The following is a 10,957-nucleotide window of genomic DNA, read 5'->3' as shown; positions in this document are numbered from 1 at the left end:
TGCTTCCTCCTCCCACCTTGCTTTTTTTTTTTTTTTAACCCCATACATTGATTGAATTTCCACAAGTGAAATGCAGCCTTTACACTTCCACATAAAGGTTAGATGGATGAATTCTTTCCCTCAACTAGCCCTTCCCCTTGACTTCTACTGTCTGCCAGTGACAGCGCCTGGTGGAATGAGGCTGAAAACAGTGGCCCTTCCTTCTCCTTCCCCATTTCTTTCCATGTTCATTGTTCACTCTTCTTTCCTTTGCACTCCCTACAGTCTGCCACCCACTACTCCAGGCCCTAGCCACCTCCCATCTTGACTTCTAGGAAAGCCTCCTAACCAGTCTTACTGGTCCTCAGTAGTTCATGTTTCACATGGCCACTGGATCAACGTGTCTAAAACAGTAATTTAGTCTTATCATTGTCTACCTCCAGAGCCATCAATGGTTCTCCATTGGCTAGCTACTACCTACCGTTCAGGTCCTGTACAATCTAGTCCCAAGCTATCTTCAGCCTCCCAGAATTCTACTCCTTGCCTATCATCCAAATTTGTCCCAATTTTGTGCCACCCATCACGAAATTGAAACCCAGTTTCAAATGATGACACCCCAACTGGTCCTTTCTTCTCACCACTGTACGATGTATCTCATACTGCCAGACCATGAGTACACTAAAGAAAAGGGGCTGCAGAGATGGCTCCGCGCTTAAGAGCTCTTCCACAGTCCCAGCACCCACATGGTGACTCAGACCACACTTTGTCACTCCAGTCCCAGCACTTCTTCTGGCCTCCATGAGCACCAGGAATGCATGTGGTTACAGATACGCATGCTTGTAAAGCACCCAATTACATTAAATGCTGGATGTGGTGGCACATGCCTTTAATCCCAGCACTCAGGAGTCAGAGGCTGGCAGATCAATGCCAGCCTAATCTACAGAGTGAGTTTCAGGACAGCCAGAGCTACATAATGAGACTCTGTTTCAGAAAACCAATAATAATAATAGGAAGGATGGAAGAAAGGAAGGAAGAAAGAGGACATGTTACACATGCATTTCATTCAGCCACTCCTTTGGCATGTATTATTGGGCACTCACAATGTGTCTGGCACTCAACCAAATGTGAAGACATGCAGCGACAGTCTCAGAACTCATAGTCTGGCAGTAGAGGGTAGCAACGAACAAGCACACACACACACACACACACACACACACACACACATGCACGCACGCACACACGCACACACAGCACAGAGACCATGGAAAGAGAATTAAAGAGGAAATCTCATTTTTACAGTGTTCAGGTGGGGAAATGGCTTGTTTCCAGACTGAAGAACATGTAAGCCAAGACCCAAAGAATGAATAGAAAATAGCCAAACAAGAAGGAAAAAGAGAATGTTCCAGGTTGAATGGAAAGTACCAAAAAATTTTAAGACTGAAAATAGCACAGGACATGGCTCATTAGAAGAACTCAAAATAAAAGCAATCATGGTTTTAAAAAAAAAAAAAAAGCATACAGAATAAAGTGGGAGCAGGCGAAAGAGGGTCAGGCCAAGCCAAGTTATGGGCCTGCCCTGTGAGGTTTGCAAGCCCAGTGAAAGAGACTGCATTAATTGCCTGTCAAGGGAGGGTTTTAGGGAAAGATACCACACTACGTTCTGTATTTATGTCTTAGATGTATTTTATTTTATGTGTATGCGTGTTTTGCCTGCATGAGTGCATGTGTACATACAGTGCATGGAGTCCAAAAGAGAGTGTTAGACCCTGAGACTGGAGTTACAGACAGTTCTGAGCACTATGTAGATACCAGGGTGCTCTTAACGCCTGCACTGTCTCTCCAGCACCCTCTCTCTCTGTATTTATATTTGTCTCTATGTAGATAGATCTCTCTCTCTCTTTGTGTGTGTGGTGTGGTGGTGGTGGTAGTGGTGGTGGTGGTGGTGGTGGTGTGTGTGTGTGTGTGTGTGTGTGTGTGTGTGCGCACGCGCGCATGTGCGCACGCGCACACACATCAGAGCATAATCCACAGAAATAAATTCTCTGTTTCCATCATGTAGGTTCTGGAGATCAAACTCAAGTTATCAAGCTGGTGGTAAGTGCCTTTACCCACTGAGCCATCTCACCGGCCCATTCCCTATATTTTAAACAAGTAAGGCCTAGTCAAGATATACACAGGCCCCTGATAGAATCACACACCTATAATTCTAGCCTTTGAGAAGCAGAGGCTAGAAAGATCTCAAATTAGAGATGCTATATGCTATATGCAAAACAGTTTCAAGAGTTTCACAAATATACGTGGACTTCCTTTCTTCCTTGTAGTGCTAGGACTTAATCCTGAGCTTCATAAGTTTTAGGCCAACAACAACCCCTGACCATACACACTTGAATCGGGGTGGGGTGGGGTGGAGTGGGGCTACAAAACAGTGTTAGTGCCTTGGGTTGCCTTTGGTATTTTCATTTCTCTGAGTTCGTCCAGCTGATGATGTCAGGTCTTCAGTAGCTCCCAACTTTCCCAAACCCAAGGCCTCTGGATTCCAGAATTCCACAATTCTTGAAACGGTGCTTTCAGTGATAATCTAAACTATTGGGATATGTTCATTCATTTTTCAGCTATTTATCCACTGCCTCCGATTTGTCATTTGTAACCTGGGGTTACAACCATTGACAACAGGCAGAGCCACAACGAGCTACCAGTCCCTCACGCAATTAAATTAGACCTCATATGTAAATCAGAACCGCCAAGAAATGTCTTTGTTGTGTAGACACCGGCTGCAAAGAGTGTTGCTTTTATAATGTAATACTACCATCTAGTGGGCCCAACCAGTGAGACAGAGTGATCAGATTTTCCCTGTAGAACTCTATTTGCCAGGAAATAACTTTCTACCACTTGAACCCTTCCTTTATTTTTCTAGACAGTAAGAAAGTGGGTCAGTTGTGTTCAATGGTTTTTTTCAACTTGACATAAGCTAAAGTTATTTGGGAGGAGGCATCTCAATTGAGAAAATGCCTTCATCAGACTGTCTGTAGGCAAACCTGGGGAGTATTTTCTTGATGAATGATTGATATAGAAGGGCCCAGCCCACAGAGGAGTGGTCCTGAGTTATATAAGAAAGTCCACTGAGCAAGCCAGGATGTGCAAGCCAGTAACCTACTCCACTCCCCACACAGCCTCTGCTTCATTCCCAGTCTCCAGGTGGCTGCCAACTTTCTTAGTGATGGACTGCTACCTGCAAGTGTCTGTAATCCCAGCAGGCAAGAAGCTGAGGCAGGAGAACTGTCATGATCAGAGGGAAGCCATCCTGGGCTACAGAGGGAAGCCATCCTGGGCTACAGAGGGAGACCCTGCTTCACAACAACAAAAGGTAATCTAGGAGTTAATTCTCTAACACAGTGGTTCTCAACCTTCCTAAGGCTGCAACCCTTTAATATAGTTCCTCATGTTGCAGTGACCCCCCCAACCATAAACTTATTTTCATTACTACTTCATAAGTGTAATTTCGCTACTATTAGGATTCATAATATAAATGTCTGTTTCCCAATGGCCTTAGGCAACCCCTGTGAAAGGGCTGTTTTGATGGGCCCCTCTCAAGGGGTCATGACCCACAGGTTGAGAACCGCTGCTCTAACACATAACAGATAAATGAGCACTTATTAAATGAGTACTTGTTAATGCATAACAAAAGGACACATTAGTTTCATAGTTTGGTGCTTTATGGCAACAGAAAGAAAAAAATAAACAAATTCAGATTCCTCTTGGCTCCAATGGACCTCTAATCATTTCCATCTAAAGGCCAGAGATATTCCTGTCCCTAATCTAGCAAGAAATTCTTTTAGGCATATTTGAATAAACTGATTTTTTAAGGGTCACTGGTGAAACCATGACCCTGTCCCACCAAACTCAGGAACTTTTCTATAATCCAAAAATGAAGAACAGATTCTGTGGCCAGGACAACACCCAAACCAGACTCTGGCTCCGAAACACAGTGTGAACCTATGATCTGAAGGTACTTACAATGACTGCTTCTACATACAGATAAGTCTGGGCCACATGTCCCAGGAAGCATGCCCAAGAAATAAAATGAGCCAAATAAAGTGGCCTGTTTCCAGCAGGGATTATAAAGTGACAAAGGACAAAAGGACTAGTTTCTTGGAAATATTATCCTCCCATGACAATATTTCAACAGACTAAACTTCAAGTTCCCCTGTCAAGTTATGAAAAGCCAATCTCCAAGTCCGGGTCTTACTTCTGCTTCCCAAGGCCCCCATGATGGCAAGTGGCAGTTAGCAACAGTTAATTACCTGGATAGTCCTTGGTCAGAACACTGCCAGGCTGAGGCAGAGGATCTAAGAGGGCTCATTCCCCTTGTCCTTTCTTGTTTATATGGACTTATCCTTCCTTTTTGCTTTACATTGAAGGGCCAGAGAGATGCCACAGGCACTATGCGGGAATCTACTACTGATGTTTTCCAGAATAGACTTAATTAATTGCCTTCCACATATAAATGTTTATATCCATAGACTAGTGAAGTTCTCAGTCTTGGTCAGAGAAGCCTCTTTTAGCAGTGGGTGATGGTCAAAGTATGGCTCATAACTAGGCAAAGCTCTGAGTACAAACGACGGCCAATGCTTGTCCCAAATAGGACATTTCTGGCACTCCCTCCAAGGCCCAGAGGACATCATGGAAGAGGGAATGAATGGACTATGGGAACCAACGATAGGGAAAAGCGAGGAGGCCACTGTCTTCTTGATAAGATGTGGTCATTGCTATCATGAACACGGCAGCTGTGACTGCCTGCATGGGACACACGTCATGCAATGTTGATGGGAGAATGGGGAGGTGGAAGATCTGGCTTTCAACTTCGGTCTGTTTAATCTGTTCTCCAATCAAACTATACTTAGGATAAGGAAATAATGAGCAAAAGTTTCTCTTCAAAGATCTATCAGACCAATTCACAGTGACACACACACACACACACACACACTTTTTAAAAGAATATAAAGACTATTATAGTTTCTGAGAGTTGTTTCACTAAGCATTTGGGTTAGTTGAAAAATGATTAGACATTCTAAGCTAAGCATGGTGGTGCATACCTTTAATCCCAGCACTCAGGAGGCAGTGGCAGGTGAATTTCTGTGAGTTCGAGGCCAGCCTGACCTATAGAGTGAGTTCCAGGACAGCTAGGAGTTCACAGAGAAAGCCTGTCTCAAAACAAAAACAAAAATAACAACAAAAAACGCCCGACCCTTCCCTTCTGGGTCTGAATCTTCAGGAAAATGAAGTAAACATGGGCCCCATCCCACCTCACCCCCTCACCCCTGCTTCTCACCCCTGGAAATTGTGCTGTGGCTGATAATAGGTCTTGAGGTAGGCTAAGTGGAAACTGTTATAAATTTTAAAGTCAAACCACAAAAAAAGTTCTACAATATACTTTCAAAAACTAGCTATTTTCAGGAGAGCAGCCCATGTAACACCTCTTTGATTCCTCTTGCTGTGAAGGTTCAGCTAAATATAGCTCAGGCTAGTAACACAAGTGGTGTGATGCACTGTGGATGGAAGAATGGAGAGGCAGCAGGCTTGCCTTTCTACTTTGGTCCATTTTGAGACCATGTTTAATCTGTCCTTCCAATCACTAGAGTTAGATAATGAATAACTGATGAGGGAAGGTTTCTCTTCAAAGATCTCAGACTCGGCCAGAGTTCATCTGTGACAAGGACATGATGAGCTCCATTGTTCCAACAAGTCTGATGAAAAATACTTAAAACAAGAAAGCACTTAGACTCGGCTCTACAGGAACAGTCAGTCATAAAGCTATACAGCCAAGAAACATTTATTCAACAGGCTGGAGAGATGCCTCAGCGATTAAGATCACTTGTTTCTCTTATTTTAAAAAACAAAAACAAAAGAACTCAGTTTTGGCACCCACATAGGTGGGTCCTTTTCCACAGAAACTGATAACCATGTGTCACACATACACACTTGTAGCCATAGACATGAAATTAAACAAATCTCTTAGAAAGAGGGAAAAAACTTTTTTCGAGAAAATATACAAAAACAGGCAGACAAGATGGCTCAGTGAGTAGGGGCACTTGCTGCCAAGTCTGACACCCAAGTTTGATCCCAAGGACCCTCAGGGTGAAGGAGACAGTCGAATCCCACAAAAAAATGTCCTCTGACCTATACATGAGTGTCATGGCATGTGCCTGTACACACACACACACACACACACACACACACACACACACCACATTTTTAAATTATTTATTTTTTTAATTTATGTTTATTTTATATGTTTAGTGTTTTGCCTGCATGTTTGTCTGTATGAGCGTGCTGGATCTCCTAGAATGAGTTACAGACAGTACTGATCTACCATGTAGGCACTCGGAATTGAACCCAAATCCTCTGAAAGATCAGCCTATCTATACTCTTAACCATTGAGCCATCTCTGCAGCCCTATTTCCAGAGAGAGAGAAGAGAAAAGAAAGAGGGGGAGGGAGGAAGGAAGAAAGGAAGGAAGGAAGGAAAAGAAAGAAGGAAGGAAGGGAGGAAGGAAGAAATGAAGGAAGGAAGGAACTTTACAAAAACTTGAACTCTCAGGTTTTATGGTATGTGACCAAGAACATGTACTTTCTGAAACAGAAACTATACTCTGGTCTACTGCAGCCAAAAATACACGATTGCCTCACCTCCAGCAACAATTTCCCAGGAGGGACCAGCTATCAACTTCCCACTACCTATTCCCCAGACTAAGTTCTAACTTAGCATATTAGCTTATAGTGAGGGCTCTCTTCTTCAACCCAAGCCCATTACAGAAGAGGGCTCTACTCTGGGCATGGTACCACTAAGGACACCAGGGCCCTGGGTGACCTTGTTATGGCTCTGAAGCAAGGTCTCAAGACCTGCGACTAGTGTCCTCCATCATGTCTACCAATTGCTTTGCTCTTAACATAGAGAGCGCAGCAATGGCCCTATCCTACCACCAGAGCTTGGTCTCAGAAACATTCCCAAACACATGCATATATAGGTAGGAAAATAAAAATCTGGGAAAGTCACAAATATGTAGAAATTGAATAACTTGTACCCTTAAATAACTGAGAAGTGAAAGATAAGCAATATGCTTGAGATCAATGAAAATTAAGATAATAAAATATATGTTATTGCTAAAATAGTACTTAGAAACTTACAACTCTCTACCTAATTTAAAAAGAAGCCCACCAGGCTGGGTAGCTATAATCCAAGCTACCAAGAAGCTACCCAGGATTGCAGGTTCAACACCAGTCTTGGCTACAAGAATATGGATTCTAGGCCAACGTGGGAAAGTTTTTGTTTGGTTGGTTGATTTTGTTGTTGTTGTTGTTGTTTTGGTTTTTTCATCTTTGGGGGGTTTTTTTTTGTTTTGTTTTGTTTTGTTTTGGTTTGGTTTGGGTTTTTGAGACAGGATTTCTCTGTGTATCCCTGGCTATCCTGGAACTCACTCTGCAGACCAGGCTGGCCTTGAACTCAGAGATCTGCCTGCCTCTACCTTCCAAGTGCTGGGATTAAAGAAACATGCCACTACCACCCAACTCCAACATGGGAAACTTAATGAGACTCTGACTCACCAAATGAGACCTGGGGCCCGCCCCTGGCCAATCTGGCAGAGGCCTGGGCTGACCAACTCAGCTACCACCCAGGCTCACCACCCAGGGCTTTGAGATGGCCCACCACACAAATCTACTCCATTTATGAGCTGCTGGAGCATGTGAAGATGCTGGTACTGCAGTACCAGAGCTATAGGATCTCCATGACTCTGGACAACAGCAGGATCAGAGGGGAGTCTCAGTGAGGGTCCAGTATTGATGGTGTGGCAGAAGCCAAAGACCTTGAACCAGACCAGTGACTCACTGCGATGATCATTTGCATGTGAAGCTTCTGGACAGAAGGGTATACTGTGTGACACACTGCAGCTTCCAATACCACTACGAGGAACAGATATGTGATGAAGAGGCAGTGCATGGGAGCAGGAACTGCAAACAGCTGTGATAGGTGTGCGAAGGCTGTGGTTGATGAAGGAATGGGTCAGTACCCAGTAGGGTCAGCAGGGTAGCGTGCAGCAGCCCAGAGCTTGGCCAGTCTCAACCCCAAAACAGGCAGCCCAGCCTCACAATCTGGCCCTGAACAGTGACAGGATGCTCAAGATGGAGATTGGCCCATTAGCTGGATTGGACCTCCTGAAAGACCTCCATGGTCCACACTGCTCCGTGAGTCTGTGCTGGTCAGTGGCCCGTGTTTTGGCAGAAGACCATGTTGAAGTGTTCAGGCTGAACTACCACCGGAGACCAAGTGGAGGTCCTTGGCAAGTGAGACCACACGGATGTTCGTGGTCCATGCCATTGCCAGAGACCATTCAGAAGTCCAGGATCCAAGTTCCTGCTGACTGCAAAGGGCAAGGAAGCTACTCTTGCAGCAGTGCTGACAATTGCAGATGCGCAGGTGAGAAAGAGAAATGTAGAAGGCTTCTGTGACAACCCTTCCCCCCCCATTTACCCCCCAAACTATCACCTAAAAAGGAAGCCATCAAAGAGAACTCTTAAAAGGTGCACAGGGACACTGAAGTGCAGCTCTCCACAGCTGATGGCTTCTGGTGGGGGTGCAGGTGGGGGAAGGACTCAGCTTTCCCCAGGGGGCCGACCACTGGGAGTTTGAACATGCTCCAGTGAGACAACAGAAAATGGATTTTTCTTTCTTTCTTCATTTTATTTTTGTGGGGAGGACACAAGGGAAGGGGAATGGACATGGGAGGACTGGGAAGTGAGTATGATCAGGGTGCATGATGTGAAATTCCCAAATAATCAAAAAATATTATGTTTTTAAAAAGGAATATAACCAGGATGAAAATCATTAGAAATGTTTAAGAGAATTGTAACCAAATAAAATTGAATTTTTAAGGTAAAAAAATGAGGCCCATGTTCAAAAGGTAAAGAGAGAGGTGGAGATACAGAGGTCAGTGCTGGAGCATTTGCCTTGTATGTGTGGCTCTAGATCCAATCCCTACTACTACAAAAACAAACAAATAAATACTAAATAAACAACCTACCTTCTACCTTAAGACACTGGGGAAAGAACAAACAGCCAAAGCAAACAGAAAGAAGGATATAGGAACAAGAAGGCTGGAAACTAGAGAGAATTTATTTTTTTAATGAAAAAAAAAACAAAACAAAGAAAACCAATCATTAACTAATCAACAAAGAAAACAAACAAACAACACCCACCCACCCCTAAAAAGGAAGACTCAGTTCTGATTCTACTAATCAGGAAAGATAGTGGGATGTGAGCTAGGAAGCAAATGACTATACTCTGAGCACCCAGGAGGGAGAGGCAGAGGATCAGGACTTCAAGGTTACCTTCAGCTCACAGTAAGTTACAAGCCAGTTAACAGAGAGAGAGGCAGGCATAAAAAGAATACGGAGACCTTACTGCCAACCTTATAGAAATAAACGGGATAATAAGAAATAATAGTGTGTGTGTGTGTGTGTGTGTGTGTGTGTGTGTGTGTGTGTGTGTCACACACACCCAGGCAGTGGTGGTACATGGCTTTAATCCCAGCACTTGGGAGGCAAGTGAATTTCTGTGAGTTCAGGCCAGCCTGGTCTACAGAATGAGTTCCAGGATGGCTAGGACTGCGCAGAGAAATCCTGTCTTGAAACATGCCCCCCCACCCCACCCCCGCCAAAAAAAAAGTAGCTACAATGAAATAACATATATAAGGGGTATATTAAGAAATGACAATTTAGAAGAAATAGACAAATTTTTTGAAACAGACTAAAGAAGAAACAGGGCTGCAGAGCTGGAGAGATGGTTGGGCAGTGAAGAGCACTGGCTGCTCTTTCAGAGGACCTGGGTTCAATTCCCAGCACCCACATGGCAGCTCACAACCAGGGCCTCCAAAGGCACCAGGCATGCACATGGTGCACAGACATACACGCAGATGAAAATCCCAAACACATAAAATAAAAATAAAGAAATAGGTATTTTAAAAACTTATAACAGGCTGGGCGTCGGTGGCCTACGCCTTTAATCCCAGCACTCGGGTAGCAGAGGCAGGCAGATCTCTGTGAGTTCGAGGCCAGCCTGGACTACAGAGTGAGTTCCAGGACAGGCTCTAAACATGAGAAAACTTGTCTCAAAAAAATAAAACAAAACACAAAAACCAAAACAAACAAACAAACAAACAAAAAAAAACCCTTATAACAATGAGTTGAGTTAGTAGTTTAAAAAAAAAAAAAAAAACTGCCCCAAAAGAAAAGCCCAACCCCATATTGCTGCTTCATTGGCACATTCTACCAAAAGTTAAAGAATTTAACATCTTTATCAGCTCTCCCCCCAAACAACAAAGAATACCAACAGATAAATGCATAAACTTCCAAACTTATTATGAGTCTTTGATATTAAAACTAGGAACATCACAAGAAAGTTACAGCCAATCAAATTATAGAGCATGCTGGCACAAGCCTCCTAATTCAATTGCTCAGGAGGTGAGGCAGGAGGACTGTAGGATTGAGGCCAGCTTCTGCTACATAATAACTGATACACCAGCCCAAGCTATACAGTAAGATCCTATCTTAAGAAAAAAATAAATAAAAGATAGCAAGTTGAATCAAGTAAAATTTATCTCAGGAATGCAGGTTGACTTAATATCAAATAAATAAATAAATAAATAGATAGATAGATAGATAGATAGATAGATAGATAAATGTGATACATTAAAAGAATAAACCAAAAATGTATACTCATTACAATAGGAAAAAAATTTACAAACTCTAGTGTCTTTTCACAGGTAAAGAATAAAACAATTCTCAACAAGCTAAGAACAGAAGAAAAATTAACTTAATAAAGACTTCTATGAAAAGATCCTGAGCTAACAACATACTTTGTGGTAAAATACTGTATCTGTGTTCTCAGTAAGATCAACAGTAAGACAAGGATGTCTACTTCCACC

This window comes from Phodopus roborovskii, unplaced genomic scaffold, assembly GCF_943737965.1.
Source record: "Phodopus roborovskii unplaced genomic scaffold, PHOROB, whole genome shotgun sequence".
In the NCBI taxonomy this organism is placed as follows: Eukaryota; Metazoa; Chordata; class Mammalia; order Rodentia; family Cricetidae; genus Phodopus; species Phodopus roborovskii.
Note: the sequence above shows the minus strand (reverse complement) of the source record.